Source organism: Nicotiana sylvestris, chromosome 2, assembly GCF_000393655.2.
Source record: "Nicotiana sylvestris chromosome 2, ASM39365v2, whole genome shotgun sequence".
NCBI classification, from domain to species: Eukaryota; Viridiplantae; Streptophyta; class Magnoliopsida; order Solanales; family Solanaceae; genus Nicotiana; species Nicotiana sylvestris.
The window spans coordinates 138424548-138442841 of NC_091058.1; the positions used below are offsets into that span (position 1 = coordinate 138424548).

Consider the following 18294-nt stretch of genomic DNA (forward strand, 5'->3'; position numbering starts at 1 on the left):
AGTGAAGCTACTCATGGCCTCAAATCACCGAACGACGCGCTATAGCTCAAAATAACCGGTCGGGTCGTTACATCGCCTTTACGAAGAGCTCCCTCGCATTTGCGAAGTGTTATAGTTCGCTTTTGCGAGGGCAGTTGTCTTCGTATTTGCAATGAATTTGGTCGCAAATGTGGCTTTAGCATAAAGTCGCATGTTTCGCTTTTGCGATGAAATGCTCGCTTTTGCGGGGTTCGCATTTGCGAACCCCGTGTCGCAAATGCGACATCTGCAACCAGCATATAGCTGAGTATTCCAAGACGTAGCTTTATTTTATCATGTTTTGAACCCTAGCCTTGATGGGAGGCGATTTTGTGGAGGGATTTTCATACCAAATATTGGGTAAGTAATTTTAATCAACTTTTAATTATATTTCGTGATAATAAATTAGATTTAACACCAAATTCATGAGAATCTACGAGGAAATTTAGAGATTTGAGAGTTTTGAAAATATACATGGCATATATGGACTTGAGAGTAAAAGTTTTGAAAATAAAAATTGGGGATTTGAGAGTCGAATTGGACTCGGATTTGGAAACAAAACACATATATGGACTCGTGAAGTATTGGGTAGTCAAGACCTACCCTTGTACTCGGGTTTTGACTAGACGAGCCCGAGGTTGACTTTTGTTAATATTTTGGAAATTGTATAAAGATCATAAATTTATTAATTGAAATTATTTTCACTTGCATTATTTGATGTATTTAAGTCGTCTTAGGCTACATTGAGTCGAGCGGAGGTGAATTTGTAAAGAAAAAGTTAATTTGTGTATTAATTTAGCCGAATTGAGGTAAGTATCTTGCCTAATTTTGTGTGAGGACAACTACCCCTTAGGTTTTGGATTGATGATGCTATTTGAATTATGTGGAAGGCGTGTACACAAGGTGACGCGTGTGTACACGAACTTATACGTGGTATTTGACTTGTTTAGACCGTAAGGCTTCTTCCATGCAATTAATTATAGCTATCGTTTCATGTTATATCTTTTTTCGTTAGGATTGCTCTTACGTGCTTTACCTGAAGTTGTTAGTACATGTTCTATCTTTTGTTGTCAAGTTCACCATTTATGCTAATTGTTAATTGCAATTACTTGTTGAATTCATGTGTTTATCTACTATATGCCTTAATTGTTAATTGATTCTCAGAAATGGTGTCTTGGTTTATGGAATTGTCATTCCTTGCTATTTAATTTTGTGAATTATAACTTTTCCATCCGTTGTGACTTCTTTGTGTAGCCTCGTCATTTCTTTTGATCATGTGGTACACAGTAGTTGGTTGTAACTTGTTCGCATAATTTATGTGGCTTAGGGAACGGGTTACACGCCGCAACAGTAATGAAAATGATGATATAGTGGAATAAGGGAGGATTATGATATTGATAAATGATGATATTGTATGGGATCGCGTTGCACGCCGTAACGGATATGTTATTACTGTGTGAGATCGGGTTGCACGCTGCAACAGATGTACATGTTGTAATTATTGTGCTATTAAGTTCATTTCTGGTTGTAATTCCCATGGTAAATTTTATGTAGGATCATTTGTTGTTTCTTAAATAACTTCATCGTATTTGATTAACTGTTAGTATTCTGATAATGGAAGGATATTGACTTCTTGTGCGAATCATGCATTCTACGTGATATTTTGTGTTGCTTCAATATGCCAAATTTGTGCCTCTATTATTTCTTGATAAATTGATTGTCAAGGTGAATTTATATGCACAGAGTCCTTAACTTGTATCCGATTGAGTTGTTGATAATTTAGCGAATTTAAATGAAAGAATCTTAAGGTGTTTCACTTGTGTGTCTTTCAAAAATAAAACTCGTATCTCATTCGGCGTTTTACTAATTTAAATGGTTATTACATTTTTACTTTAATTAGTTTCTCAAATTTACTCATCATCTTATTGTTTTGTAATTTACTTAAAAATTGTTATTACATTTTACTTTAACAAATTATATATTTAACTCGCTAACTTTAATTGATGTTTTACTTTGCTTAAATACGATATTTTGTTCCATCTCATTTATTTCTAAACTAAGCTCATCTGATACTTTATTTACACAACCTCTTCTTTATTTTACTTTATTTGAATCCTAAATTAGGATTTATATCTCATTTGACGCTTTACTGTATTCAAGTTTGAGATTGTGTTTAAATTATTCATCGGTCATCTTAGTTAATATTGACATGAATACTATGTACATGGTAGCACGTGAATATTGTCATGCGGGAGTGATTTGAAATATGTGGGCATGAGGTGCCATGTATATAAGGTTTGGAAGTTGTGAATTTTTTATCTAAGATTACGAGAAGTGGTACTTGGGTTAATTCTTGTTGAAATTCGTGCATTAGGATGATTTGATTGATTGAGTTATCATCGATTTCCCTTACTCGAACACATTCATATTTCATATGTTCCCCGGCCATGTTGTTGCCTAGTTACTTGGTTATCACTCGTTGCCATTCGTGCTCCCACTATTTTCACTATTGGTTGTAATTTGAAATCCTTCTGGTATTGGCCTTATATTGATGTTCTTTCCTTGTTAGCTTTATGTTATATCATGTAAACATTTAAATGTCTAGTAGGTGTCTTGAACTGGCCTCGTCACTACTCTACCGAGGTTAGGCTTGATACTTAATGGGTACCACTGTAGTGTACTCATGCTACGCTTCTGCATATTTTTGTACAGAACCAGGTACTTCGGATGAGTTGGTTGGGAGACTTATGCGTGTGCGACTGGAGATTTCAAGGTACACCTGCTGGACGTTCATAGGCTCTGAAGTCACCTTTTGTTGTATTTTAATTCCATTGTTTCCTATTATTCCGGGACATTGATGTATTATTATTTCTAGTAACTCTTATAAAAGATTATGATTTGTACTACCTGTTTTGGCGTTATGTAACTGATGTTGGTTAAACTATGTTATTACACATTATTTAATGTATTGCAGTTAAGTCCGTTAAATTCCATTAATATTCAGAATGAGTTAGGTTTACCTAGTCTCATGATATCCTACAGTGAGAAATTGGGATCGTAACAGTTTACTTTGCTACTTATTTTTCTTACGCGTAAGGAGTAAAGTAAAGAACCAAGTTCTTTAGTAATCCAAGAGGCACTCAAATTAACATAATAAAATATAGATGAGAGATTGAATCTAAATTAATTAGTCATATGTGAAACACTAAATTAGTTGCTTTAATGGACATACACGGATGCGCAGGACACTTGGTTAGAACAACGCTAAATATATAATTGTTACTCAGTTCGAGCTAAATAAAACTATTAAATTATCAACACATAACGATATTTAGCGGCGACTGTAGTCGCTACAAAAAAGCATTATCTCAATTCGCTACAACTAATTTTTTGTGACAAGGTTCTATCGCCACTAAAACTTATTCATTCAGCAACTATAATGACTAAAATTATACTACATTTCTAGTGGCAACCAATTGTCAAAAATTAAAATACAAATATATTTCTATCAATTGCCTACAAGTATTAAGAGAATCCAATATTGTCCAACAAACACCCAAAAGCATTTCTCAAATAAAATATTAAAATTACTTCCATTACTAAAAAGTATATTACAATACAGACTGCATTATTGTTCATTTTCATTCTACGCATATACATATGGCCCAAAAAAAAAAACACAAGATCACTTTGACAATTCTCATAATTTTATGCAACTAGTAAAAGGGGTGACAATAATCCCAAGACATAAATGAAAGATCAACTCTAAATAGAACAAGGCAGTGTACTTTGTGTGAGAGTTATTCCATCAGAAAGAAGATTGTTCATATATCTATCCATCTGAAATTCAATGTGCAATAATTCTACCAAGTAAACAGATCATGTGTTGCTCAAATGGAATGTATCTTAAGAATGATATTCAACAGATGATACATGCTAATGTTATAAATAAGTGCATAAGACTTGTTTACAATCTTTTTCACCCTAAATCCTGGAAGGATATGGTATAATCTTGATATTATCACTATCAAATTATTTTCATAGAAAAGACACCAGAAAAAGTAAACTTCTTAATTGCAGAAAATGGACCTAGTTCGATGGAACTTGCTAGTTTCATGCTTTGGTGTAATTGAAGTTTACTGCTGTAACATAAGGGTCAAAAGCTTTAGAAGAAGCTAAGACATCAGATCGGAGAAGCCTCTTTCAAAGTTCCATATTTAAAAGAGCATGTAAATAATGCAGGCTTACAATATCTTATTCATTCTAACAAAAAACACAAGTATCAGTAATTACTACAATTCAGTTCCAAAGTCTATTCAGGTTGATTCAGATAAAAAGCCACATGTTGAAGATATAGAATCCAATTTCCTTCTATGATAATACCAGGTCATGAAGAGTACAAAAATATTAGCAGTACCTGCTGCATTCGGGTCATGAAAGCAGCTTATTGTTCTATATCCACTTGTTCACGCTCCTATTCCCACCTCCTTTGCAACTCCTGTTCCATATTCCTTTGCAACTCGGCTTTCCATGCTCAAAAAAGCTTTTGCATAGTACTGAACACAAAGGCTTGCAACTTATGCTTTCGCAGCCCGCCACAAGCTTCAGATTTATCCTAAACACAAATGTAATATTACGTTTGATATTCATACCAAATTTAATCAGTAAAGCACAGGTTCTACTTCAGTACTGATTCTATTTACGAAATTAAAGATACAAGCATCATGAACTATATTTGTGAAACACTTAGAACAACTGAATCACTGAAAATTTATATTATTGTATGATAAAAGATGCAGCGAACCATGTTAACACATTTCTTGACAGCTTACCGTTTTATCAGCATTTAGAAAGTTAACTCCTCCTTCAAAGAATTGATATATTAATAAAATAAAAAGTAAACAACCATCTGGAATTGGAGCCAGATGCAAAAATATCACTAAACCCCTGTAACTTTTTGATTCAGTTCATATTCAATACTTTTCAATGTTTGAAACCATTAAAGTAAGAAACTCAAACTATATTTGGGAAACAATATCAAATAAAAAGTAGGACAAGTATTTTCTACTTGTAACACTACCAAAGATTCAGTTCAAAAGCAGTAAGCAGGTTCCATCATTCTGTTTCACTTTCCTACATATATAAATGCTGAAGTCTATTTTAATTTCCTTTTTGATATACCTGAGTAGTCAAATATGTTCTCCAAGGACTGGCAGTACAAATCATGAGCTTCTAAGAATAGAGTTCATGAAGCCGATATGAAGAAAATACATCTTCTGTTTGAAAAGTACATAAACAAAGTTTTATAAAGCTAAGGCTACCATGAACAAGGAGGCAGCTACATCAAGGACGCAAATACACCTTCAAATCCAACAACCATCAGCAACATCGGCATCCGGAATCTGCACGCAATGTGCAGGAAGTGCAGTATGAGTACAACCGGCCCCATGTACTCAAAAAGTAACAAACCTAATCTTAGGTTGAAAGCAGTGAAGAGCTAAGACAGGATCAGGTCCAAAGCCAATATTTTCACAACAGTTCATAACAACATAAATGCAAGTATAAAAGAGATATCTCAAAAGTAAAATACTCAGCTCGTTCACAGGTCTAGAAAATATGCTTTTCAAATATCTCAGTGAAAGAAAATCCTAGATCTCTTACCGAAATTGCCAAAAGTACGAGTAAGTTTGAAAACTGTAATTTTCCAAATATCCTTTGCACAATAAATAAAAAAATTTATTTTCTTTCCAAATAACAATTATAAAGTGTCTCTTCATACCCACATATCAATGTATATAATAAGTCATGAATGACGTTATACTATATAACATGAGTAAGAATGCATTTCTATGCCTATATCTCATGTATGCATGTGAATGCCATGTATCTCAGAGATAAAACATGTACTCACACTCTCAGAGTACTCAATGTCATTACCTTGCATCCTCTCTTACTAAGCTCAATGCTCAGCACACTAAATCACTCAGCGTTGTATAATTAACTGCTGCGGCGTACAGCCCGATCCATATATATATAGTCGATTGTGCTCACTGGGGGTGTACAGACTCCGGAGGGGCTCCTACAGCCCAAGCATTATATCGTTGCGGTGTGCAACCCGGCCTAATATCGCTGCGGCATGCAACACGATCCACATTTTGCTGCGGCATGCAGCCCGATCAACACACACACACACACACACACACACACACATATATATATATATATATATATCCTCACAATCAGGCCGTCGGCCTCACTCAGTCATCATTCTCTCTAGTCTCGCTCACAGGCTCAAAATGTCTTGAAACTAGTCCGACAACAATGATATGATGCATCAACAACAACAACTGAGACTGAGATACGATATGAATGCATGAATATGACTGAGTACATCAATGGAAACCAGTGAGATGACAGCAAGCAATAACCAATATGGGTACAAACAATATTAGCATAAAGCCTAAACATGATATTTAGAATGATTGACATCTCAGTTACTTTATCACATGATGAAAACACAATTATCAACAAAATAGGGCCACTATACAGGGCCATGGGAACAACAGAGTCTCATTTCAAAAGGTGCACGCTCATACGCTTGTCACCGAGCATGTGCTTCACCTCAATACCAATCACATAACACATAGTTCGGGATTTCATACCCTCATCACTAAGCTTAGAAGAGTTGCTTATCTTAAACAAGCAAATTCCGACACCGAGCAAGCCAAGTGATGCTTCAAGAATACCATCACGCACGTTCTGACCTCCGAATAGCTCGAAACTAATAAAAAAACTCAAATACAGCAAACAATGCTAAAGGAACCAATTCCAATCGAAAAAGGTCGAATCTTTAATCAAAAGCCCTAAATCGGCCAAAAAGCCCAACCCGGGATCGCACCTCGGAACCCGACAAAACTCACAAAATCCGTCAACCCATTCAATTACGAGTTCAATTATACTAGTTTCACTCAAATCCGATACTGAATCGATGTTCAAAACTCAAAAATTCATATTATGAAACTCTAGGCCAAAACCCCCAATTATTTCTTTAAAATTGGCGTAATATATACGGAGACACTTAAAGTTGGCACGATCTTTCATTTAGACACTTGAACTTAAGAGAGTTCCTATTGAGCACGTACGTTACATGAACTTTGTTCCAATTAAACACTTCTTGCTGAGTTGGCACATAAAGTGAGTTTCACCCAATATGGGCGCGTGAAAAGCCCAAAAAACAGATTTTGTTTTGGTTTTTTTTATTTCCTTCTTCTTCTTTATGCCCACCACCATTTCCACCATTGCCTCCTCCACTTTCCGTCATCTTCTCCGACTCAAATCGCTATTCTTCTTTCGAATCCCATACCAGATTCAAATTCAGCCGAAAACGAAAAGGTGAGTATTTGTGATTGGAAGAAAACAAAAAGGATAAAGTGAAGAAGAAGAAGCCTAACCCAGCTGCCAGAACTGAAATTAATTATGTCAAGAAATCTGGATAATGAAGAAGGTAAACAGAAATTTTCCTTTCTAAACCTAGCTCTTTTCCTTCTCGTCACTCTTTCTTTGTCTGTTCACTATTTATGCGTGTGTGTGTGGTTATTTCTGGGCAGCAGAGAGTGGCGTTTTGCGACGAGCTCTGGTGGCGAGGATGGAGACAATGAGGCTGAAGAAGACGGTGCGACTGCTGGGGTCTGCCAGCGGAGAGATTCAGTCGCTGGTGTTGTGTGTGTTAGGTTTGAGCAGCGGAAAGAGGTGGAGATGTAGTGGTCGTTTGTGGGTGGGCGCTGGCTGGTATTTTAGGGATGGAGAAGAAGGGTCTTTTGGGGTGGTTCAAGTTCAAGGAGAAGGGGAGCCAACTTTGTTTGCAGATGAAGATGGAAAGGAAGGGGGTGGGGGTCGTTGGGGAAGATGACGAAGGGGAGGGGTGGGTTGGTAATATGTTTAGATGTTTGTTTAGGGCTAGTTATTTGTATTTTAGTGGAAATAACACTATATAGCTGAGGTGGACAGTGAGGTGGACAAATAAAATGATGTGGCACGATTTATAATGGTTACTTTTGCCACGTACACGGAGATTGCAGAACACGCGCTTGGTTAATTAATAAGCCAGCAAAAAACGTGTCTTATTGGTATGAGAATTGCCTAGGAAAAGTGTCTAATTGGAAAGAGAGGTCTAGTTTAAGTATCTAAGTGAAAGATCGTGCCAACTTTAGGTGTCTCCGTATGTATTACGCCTTTAAAATTCATCAACCAAAAGCTAAAATCGAAGATAGATTCATGAAATATAACCAAAACCGAGTAGAGAAAACTTACCCCAATTCATATGCTGAAAAGCGCCTCGAAAAATTACCCAATTTCTAGCACCCAACTTAAAATATGTTAAATACATAAAACCCTCATTTTAATATTGTTCTGTCTTATTTCTTGTGCCAAAATATCTCGAAACTCACTTTTGATAGGTCCAATGAATTCCTTGTAAAATTCTAGTTAAGTTAGGCTTTTGAATAACTCCATTTGACCTTATATTGAAGGAGATATGTTGGTTTCAATATTTGGAAATAGTGCAGATTTTTTAAATACGCAGCGGTGACAATTTCGTAATTAATATGAAAAAAATCTGACAACCCAATTCTTAGTAAAATGACCATAAAATCCTCATACGATGTTTAAATTTGACGATTCTTATTTCTATTACTCCGTAATTACGATACAGATCTAATGCTTTAATAAAAACAGAAATTGGAGCTCATTTGTTCAATATGGTACCATTTATGCTTGAAGAAATGACGTCGAAACATAAGAAAAACAAGCGCAACACAATCCAAACCTATCCGAAACTCACCTGAGCCCCTCGGGACCCCGTCTAAACATACCTAAAAGTTCCATATCATAATACGGACCTACTCGAGGCCTCAAAACACACATAAAAATATCGAAACGACAAAATGCACCTCAAATCAAACTTAATGAACTTCCGAACTTTCGACTTGCAAAAACTTATGCCGAAACATATCAAATCAACTCAGAATGAACCAAAAATTTGCGCACAAGTCCTAATATATTATATGGGTCTACGCGTGCCCCCAAATTACTGAGCGAAGTGCAAATGCTCAAAACGACTGGTCAGGTCATTACAACATACTTGAATGTAATTCAGGAAGGAGAGAATGTGAGTCACGTCTTAAACTCAGCATATATAATTGATATTCTTTGTCAAATCAGGTTATCTCAAAGAACTTTCGAAGTTTTCATTTTTCTGTTTGAAAACATCAACATTCTTAATGATGATACCATCTTTATGTTGTTTCCCTAGTATGTGGTTGTCTCATTTTGAGCTAAGATGTGCTTCGAAGTATGATATGTGGGGATTTTGATACTGTCGGATATGAATTGAGTCATTCAATTGCGATGCTGTTAGATATTGATTCTCTTGTAGTGTGTCATTGAGATGTATTTGTGTCTGTTCCAATATAAAATTCAGTTAACTTCTCTATTTAATTGTTTTATTGACTTTAATGGAATTGGATAGTTATTAGTTGGCTTACCTAGCGGGTTTGATTAGGTGCCATCATGACTAATCGATTTTGGATCGTGACATATTGGTATCAGAGCTCTAGGTTCATAGGTTCGACAAGTCATGAGCAAGTGTCTAGTCGAGTCTTGCGGATCGGTATGACAACATCCATATCTATCTTCGAGAGGCTACAGGACATTTAGGATATACTTTCCATCTTTCTTTCCTTATCGTGCGACATTGATTCAGCTTGAAGCGTAACTCTTTGAATTCCTTCCACGTATTCGTATATGCATGTGAGCGCTCGGTATCAGTTGTTCATCGATGGCTTGTGGTTCTATGGAGGAGGTGCGAGATGTAATTTCAGTATGCTGATGATGGGCCAGTCTGGAGTACTTGAGGCTAAGTTTTGACTATAGCTTTAGCACTGAGGTGTTGATTGTGTGAGCATGTGCTTTTGGATTTATATGCCCGGAAGTGTCCCTATTAGTGGAATTTGTGGCTGGATGGCTATGTGATGAGTATGATGTGACCGCGAGATGTGTTCATATGATTTGAATGTGACGAGAAGGGTTTTCTTGTGGTGTAGAAAGAGTTATTTGGTGCTTGATTTCCATCTTGATTTGACGTATAGTCTCGAGTTATGGGTGTGTTGAAGGATCCTTTTCATGTTGTTTAGTTGAGGAGAGAAGTAGATTTTCATGTCGTAACATGAGTTCAGACTCGGGAAGATTAAGTGGTTGCGTAATAGTTATGATTGTGGAAGGGTATAGAAAGATGTCAGTTTGAGGCTAAGCAGGTGGGTTATCTCCTACGGGATGTCCTGAGATTGTGTGATCTCTATGTTGTTTCATTGAGAGTTCTCTTTTACCAGTGAATTATATGTAGTGCAATTTGAGTTTGGATCGCTTGTGAAAGTTGGCTTGACTATTACAAGGATGAATACGAGATTTGCAAATGATTTGAGGTATTATATGGTTTGTGTTACATGAGCTTATGGAGGAATCAGTTGAATCTCCCTACGATATTATGGTTGTAATAAAGTATGGGCATTAGGAGTTATGGTGTGTTTTGATCCATGGCTTTGATCCAAGTGGAGGAGTCCGCTATTGATAAGTTGATGTCACGATTATGTGTTGTATTGGTTTCGGTTTGAGGTATACTTGTAAATGAGTTATGTTCTGCAAAGCATGAGATCGAGGATGACTTGAGTAAAGGAAATTCTGGGTAAACTTTATGAGTATATGAGAATCACGGAATGATTTGAGTTGTTATTTGTAAAGGATGTAGCGTGCATAGAGTAGGGATTCACTCTGTTGCTTAGAAAAGTGGATTACTTCCTTGGGTGTTGTTGTGCTAATGGGGAACAGGTCATTCGGTTCGTTTGATCAGTTTAATTGAAATCTGAGTAGAGTGGAAGACTCTCAAGAATGGTTCTAATGGATGTAAGATCTAAATGTGGCAATTGAGAATTTTGCAGATTTGTACATGGCTAGAATCGGAGGGCTACATTGGATGGTGTTGAGATCCACAGTATTTCTATATCACTATGGATTCTACATTCAGTATCAGGAAGGTAAAATGAACAACTTTAAATTCACAGAAGGTCTCTTCAAAGTGGGTATCTCGGTTGTGGTACTTTTGGGGTGATTAAAAGAGCATTCAGCAACTTATGAGCCTTAGGGCGGTGTGGTTTATCTTAGGGTGTCGTGTGGTGAGTCTTGGTTGAGGACTGTGGTATTATGCCGAGGAGGAGTATCAATTTGAAGGTAATTCAGAAGGAACTCAAAGAAATATGATAGCTTAGTAGTAGGTTGGATCGGCATAGTAATGGATATGATAGGTTTTTTGGGTGCGTATGATGTGATGGGTTTCTATAGGTGTTATGTGGCGATACTCTTGGGTTTTGGTAACTTGCGTAGCTTGGTTGAGTTAGAGAGATTTAGTTCTGATGGCTTAATTATGTGCAAATGGGTTTCAAAGCAATTTTAATAGTTTCTACCACGGTTCGAGAAGTATATTTTCTACTGGCATAAGGAGCATGTGATGTATAGTAATTTTTATTATTCGTATGATGGCATAGTATATATGCGGTATGTTGTGTAGGATTGAGATTTGCATGTGAAAGATCACGGTTCAGTTTTGAAGGGGAGGTCATGAGTCCTTAGGCAACATGGATAGTTTCAAATGACTAGGTAAATAACATTACTGAAAGTGTTGGTTTATGTTTAGTCAACAATGGCGTGCCAATTGGAAGAGTCGGTGGAAAGAGTTGGTGTGGATGCTAGGAGGAAGCTTCCTCCTTTGATGTCACCCATGACATCAAGAGGAGGTAGTTTGATGTCATCAATGACATCAAGAGGAGGACTTTACCTCTATAAATAGATGCACTCCTTTATTTGTAGAACCATCCCAAAATAATACAATACATTATAGTGAGTAAAGATTTAAGAGAGAAATTCTCTTTAGTGTAATTGTGAAATCTCCCCTTCCTTTGTTAATATTAAAAAGGCAACTGTTCTCTAGTGGACGTAGGATTATTTTGATCCGAACCACGTAAAATCTTGTGTTCTTTCTTTTACGTTTCCACTAACAATTACTATTTGGTATGGCTTGATCGACTGTTGGTGTTCACATATGCCAACTAAGGGAAAAGAAGATCACGTATGCCAACTAAAGAAGTCTTTGGATGGTTTGAAGTAATCCCCTAGACAGTGGTACAAGAGGTTTGATGCATTCATGACTACACATGAATTCTCAAGGAGTGCATTTGATAGGTAGATAAATGCTTTGAAGAAACTGTTGAGTAAGGAATTTGACATGAAGAATTTAGGAGCTACAAAGAAAACCCTTGGTATGGAGATTTTAAGAGAAGACGGTGTTGTACATCTTTCTCAGAAGAGGTATATTGAAAGGGTTCTCGAGAGATTCAATATGCATACGTGCAAGCCTGTAAGTATAACATTAGCTCCTTATTTTAAACTTTCAGAGTTACAAATGCCTCATTCCGAGGATGAGGTGGAGCATATGTCAAAGATTCCTTATGCCAGTGCAGTCGGTAGCATTATGTATGCTATGGTATGCACACGTTTGCGGAAACCTTTGTGGCATAGAAGAATTATAGAAGTATTCCTCGCAGAATGATTGACTGTATGTGGATCGACGTTGGTGTTCATACCACGCTATGGTATTCTCCTATTTGATCGACTGTCGGTGTTCAAATTTTTCTTTGTGGCATAGAAGAATTATAGAAGTATTCCTCACGGGATGATCGTGTATGAGAGATGTGTTAGACATTCAGGCGGTGGAGTTGGGATCGGATATGGTGATTCATGTGTTCTATGGATTTGTAGACTGGGAGCTCTCAGAAGCAGATTTTTGCATTGTTGTGGACTATAAAGTGTGGCCAAAGCTATCCAGCTGATAGTATGTGTTATGATTCAGTCATTGTAGACTTTCGGAGGATTATTTATCTATTTATGGATGACTAGAGTTGATTTGGGGGTCAATTGGTTGACACCGAACTGCTATTGTTGAGAGATATGTTATTCGGTTGTTATTAAGCTTGTTCGTGTTCTGAAATGACCTATGAGTTACTCTTCTATGCTACGAGGAGTTGTGAATCATTGGTTATAAGCACACATGGTGCGGTTCTATTTGGGTTTATAACAGAAATTTGAGCAAGATGAGCATTCGGGTATTGTGTGATTAATCGCGTGTTGGCTGTGTTCTTTTCGGATAATGGCATTATGTTATTTGCCCTCTGTGGTTATTGTAATGTACTTTGGGTAATTGATGTCAAATTTTGTGTGGTAATTGATTTTGAGCAAGGCGGCTCGAGGAATATAAAATGGACCGACATTGGGATAGGGTCACACATTGCAGCAAAGTTATATTGAGGTATAACCCTTTGTGTTAGATTCATGTGTTTTGGTTTTTGCGGTGTGTGATAGGCTCTTAGCATTGCTTTGTAGCAGTACTCGTTGAGCTTGCGGGATGGTTCCCTCGTTTGAGTCATTTTTATGTTTTGAGTATATTTGGACTATTACTTATTGGTGCACGGATTGCATGGGTTGTGGCTTCAAATTGTATTGATGTGTCATGTCGCTAGAGTGGTCGTGTTGGATGAGATTGGGTTATTAGATATAGAATGAATACTATTGGAATTGATTACAACATGGTTGGAAGGATATTGTTGTTGATCGGCTTAGAAATTTGCTATAGTTCCTATCAAAGGAGAGAGAATTCCACAACTTGTTAATCTGGTGAATGTTATGAGTTTCTGTGTGTTCCTTTCATCATTGGCAGTATATGAAGGTGCTAGAACGAGGCTTTGTTTGATAAAAGGTTTATTACCGACATTAGGTTATTTTGAGCAGCTACTGTGATTAGAAATTATCGCTATAAGTATTTGAGTTTTGAGGTATATTATATGATTACGTCTTGAGTTACGGGTATGGCTTGATACAGCTTGTTCAGACTTATACAGTGTGTAGATGCGAGACTCTAATCTTATAGAAAATTCCGAATGTTAGAATTTTGATTCTAAGGCTTATGGGCTAGGTTGGGTTAAGGAATTTCAATCATGCTATGTTATCAGACCTATATGGGATAAGGTGACATCGGATCACCCCCGAATATGTGCATGGTAAGGTTATACAACGATTTTTTGGCTTTTGGAACAACTCTGGGCATGTTCGAGGATGAACATATGTTTAAATGGGGGAGGATGTAACGACCCGACCGGTTGTTTTGAGCTTTTGCACTTCGCTCAGTAGTTTGGGGGGACGAGTAGCTCCGTATGATGTATTAGGACTTGTGTGTAAAATTTGGGTTCATTCCGAGTTGATTTGATATGTTTCGGTATAAGTTTTTGGAAGTTGAAAGTTCGGAAGTTCATTAAGTTTGATTTGAGGTGCATTTCGTTGTTTTGATATTGTTATGTGTGTTTTGAGGCCTCGAGTAGGTCCGTATTACGATATGTAACTTATTGGTATGTTTAGATGGGGTCCCAAGGGGCTCAGGTGAATTTCAGATAGGTTTGGGTTGTGTTGCGCTCGTTTTTCTTATGTTTCGACGTCGTTTCTTCAAGCATAAATGGTACCACATTGAACAAAAGATCTCCGATTTCTATTTTTATTGAATCATTAGATCCATATCGTAATTACGGAGCCATAGCAAAAAGAATCATCAAATTTGGACATCATATGAGGATATTATTGACATTTTACTAAGAATTGGGTTACCAGATTTGTTTCATATTAATTAGGAAATTGCCACTGCTACATATTTAAAAAAATTTGCACTATTTCCAAATATTGAAACCAACATATCTACTTCAATATAAGGTCAAATGGAGTAATTCAACAATCTAACTTGACTAGAATTTCACAAGGAATCCATTGGAGTTATCAAAAGTGAGTTTCGAGATATTTTGGCACAAGAAATGAGGCAGAACATTGTTAAAACGAGAGTTTTATGTATTTAACATATTTTGAGTTGGGGAGCTCGGAATTGGGCAATTTTTCGAGGCGCTTTTCAGTACATGAATTGGGGTAAGTGTTCTCTACTCGGTTTTGGTTATATTTCATGAAACTATCTTCGATTTTAGTTTTTGGTAGATGAATTTTAAAGAAGAAATTGGGGGTTTTGACCTAATGTTTCATAATATGAATTTTTGAGTTTTGAACACCGATTTGGAATCAGATTTGAGTGAAACTAGTATGGTTGAACTTGTAATTGAATGAGTTGACGGATATTGAGCTTTTTGTTGGGTTTCGAGGTGCGAGCCTGGGATGGGCTTTTTGGCCGATTTTGAGCTTTTGATTAAAGATTTGATCTTTTTTGTTTGGAATTGGTTCCTTTAGCATTGTTTGATGTATTTGAGTTTTTTTATTAGTTTCAAGCCATTCAGAGGTCGGAACGCAATTGATGGGATTATTGGAGCATTGATTGGCTTACTCGGTGTCGGAATTTGCTTGTTTAAGATAACTAACTCTTCTAAGCTTAGTGCTGAGGGTGTGAAACCACTAACTATGTGTTATGTGATTGGTATTGAGGTGAAACACATGTTAGGTGACAGGCGGGTGGGCGTGCACCCAGTGAAATGGGACTCTGTTGTTCCCATGGCCCTGTATAATGGCCCTCTTTTATTGATATTTGTATTTTTATCATGTGATAAAGTAATTGAGCTGTCAATCATGCTAAATATCATGTTTAGGCTTTATGCTGATATTGTTTGTACCCATAGTGGTTATTTCTTGCTATCATCTCACTGATTTCCATTGATGTACTCAGTCATATTCATGCATTCACATCGTATCTCAGTCTTAGATATTGTTATTGATGCATCATATCATTGTTGTCGGGCTAGTTTCATGACATTTTGAGCCTGTGAGCGAGACTAGAGAGAGTGATGACTGAGTGAGGCCGAGGGCCTGATTGTGAGTATATATGGATCGGGCTGCACGCCGCAACGATATTGGGTCGGGTTGCACGGCGCAGCGATATAGTGCTTGGGTTGTAGGAGCCCCTCCAGAGTCTGTACACCCCCCAGTGAGCGCAGTTGACTATACATATATATGGATCGAGTTGTACGCCGCAACAGTTATTATACAACGCTGAGTGATTTAGTGTGCTGAGCATTGAGCTTAGTAAGAGAGGATGCAAGGTAATGACATTGTGTAATCTGAGAGTGCGAGTACATATTTTATCTCTGAGATACATGGCATTCCCATGCATACATGAAATATAGGCATAGAGATGCATTCTTCCTCATGTTATATAGTATCACGTCATTCATGACTTATTATATACATTGATATGTGGATATGGAGAAGCACTTTATACTTGTTATTTGGAAAGAAAATAAAACATTTTATTTATTTTGGAAAGGATATTTGGAAAATTATAGTTTTCAAACTTACTCGTACTTTTGGCATTTTCGTAAGAGATCTAGGATTTTCTTTCACTGAGATATTTGAAAAGCATGACCATTTTCTGGAACTGTGAACGAGCTGAGTATTTTACTTTTGAGATATCTCTTTTATACTTGCATTTATGTTGTTATGAACTGTTGTGGAAATATTGGCTTTGGACCTGATCCTGTCTTAGCTCTTCACTACTTTCAACCTGAGGTTAGGTTTGTTACTTTTTGAGTACATGGGGTCGGTTGTACTCATACTGCACTTCCTGCACATTGCGTGCAGATTCCGGATGCCGATGTTGCTGATGGTTGTTGGATTTGAAGGTGTACCTGCGTCCTTGATGTAGCTGCCTCTTATTCATGGTCGCCTTAGCTTTATAAAACTCTGTTTATGTATTTTTCAAACAGAAGATATATTTTCTTCATATCGGCTTTATGAAATCTATTCTTAGAAGCTCATGATTTATACTATCAGTCCTTGGAGAATGTATAAAATTTAGTTAACTTCTCAATTTAGTTGTTTGGTTGACTTTAATGGAATTGGATAGTTATTAGTTGACTTACCAAGCGGGTTGGGTTAGGTGTCATCACGATTAGTGGATTTTGGGTCGTGACATATGCCATTTTTCTACATACATAGAGAATGTACAAAGAGTAGAATATATTAGGCTGAAGTGAAGAATGCTCATAAATGAATTAGGGAGGGACTAAAACAAGAAATAATGCTCATGATATGGAAATTAAACACTTCAGGAAATTTCTTAACACTCAGATACTTAAAAAGCAACATAATATATCTTCAAAGCTAAAAATCCAGGTAAATATAACCTTAAAAAAGCCCTTTTCTTTGAAAAAATTACTAAATTTGAGATACCCAGTTTAATATCGAACATTCAATCACAATAACAACACCAAAAGGCCTAGAATTTACAGAAAAAACCTTTCACCACATCCAGAGAAAGTGATAACTGAGAGACCACTATTAAGACCGAGAATCGACAAACTTGGGAAATAAAAGTAGAGATAGATAGATTTTGTACCTTCAAACCTTCGAATGGCTTCGAATAGCTTACCCTCAGAATGATTTTCAAACTTTGAACTTTCCTCCTTCCTTCTTTGGCTTTAGATGATAGGCTATTCCTGTAGATTCTAAAGTGGGTCAGAGAAATTTGAGGTAAAATCTGATAATATAATTATCACTGTAAATGATTTAGGATTTGAGCACATACCTTATGGAGTCACAATTCACAATGTGTGATTAGGGCTTTTGAGTTGTCTCTACCGAATGGTTCACATGTTGTAATTTTAGCGATTTGAGAGATTCTGAGGTGTCGAGTAGAGAAAATTTTAGAATTTTACAAAGAAGAAGTGCAGCAAAGAACTAGTATTGGAGCAAGAAAACCTAGCAAAGAGAACATTTGATATTTTTGGACATTCTTTGTAGTACTTTTTATCTTAAGACAAAATCAATTAATCTATTTGGAGTGACCAAGTAGCTACAAGTTGCCTTTTTGAGGCGGCTATTTACAAGTCGCTGCTAACTACGTAACCAAAATTATATTCTTAGCAGAATATAAAATTTCAGTATTAGTAGCACATATTAGTGGCAACGTAAAAATCTCGCCACTAAATATTTACCTTCAACAACGACTTTAACGGTCGCCGCTACTAGTATAATATTTGTTGCAACAAATAGAGTCGCCACTAAATGTTGCCGCAAAAAGTCCCTTTTCTTTTTAGTGAAACTAGCCTAAAATTTGAACTGGATTCTGGGCATTAATACTATAAAAATTATTACGCTACCATGTTAAGTTAGCCTATTATAACAAGTTATTTCATA

General features: G+C 36.6%; 1 long non-coding RNA gene across 2 annotated transcripts; it reads right to left on the bottom strand.

Annotated features, from left to right (window-relative positions):
- Window positions 1-4206: 4206 nt before the first annotated feature.
- Window positions 4207-17937, bottom strand: LOC104235808 (uncharacterized). Of its 2 annotated transcripts, XR_011405493.1 has the most exons (4): window positions 17684-17911; window positions 17495-17594; window positions 5340-5420; window positions 4207-4633 (listed from the first exon to the last, which is right to left on the bottom strand). It is a non-coding gene; the product is annotated as an uncharacterized lncRNA (long non-coding RNA). The 2 variants fall into 2 exon arrangements; XR_713274.2 differs by lacking the exon at window positions 5340-5420 and having other exon boundaries at window positions 17684-17937.
- Window positions 17938-18294: the final 357 nt, after the last annotated feature.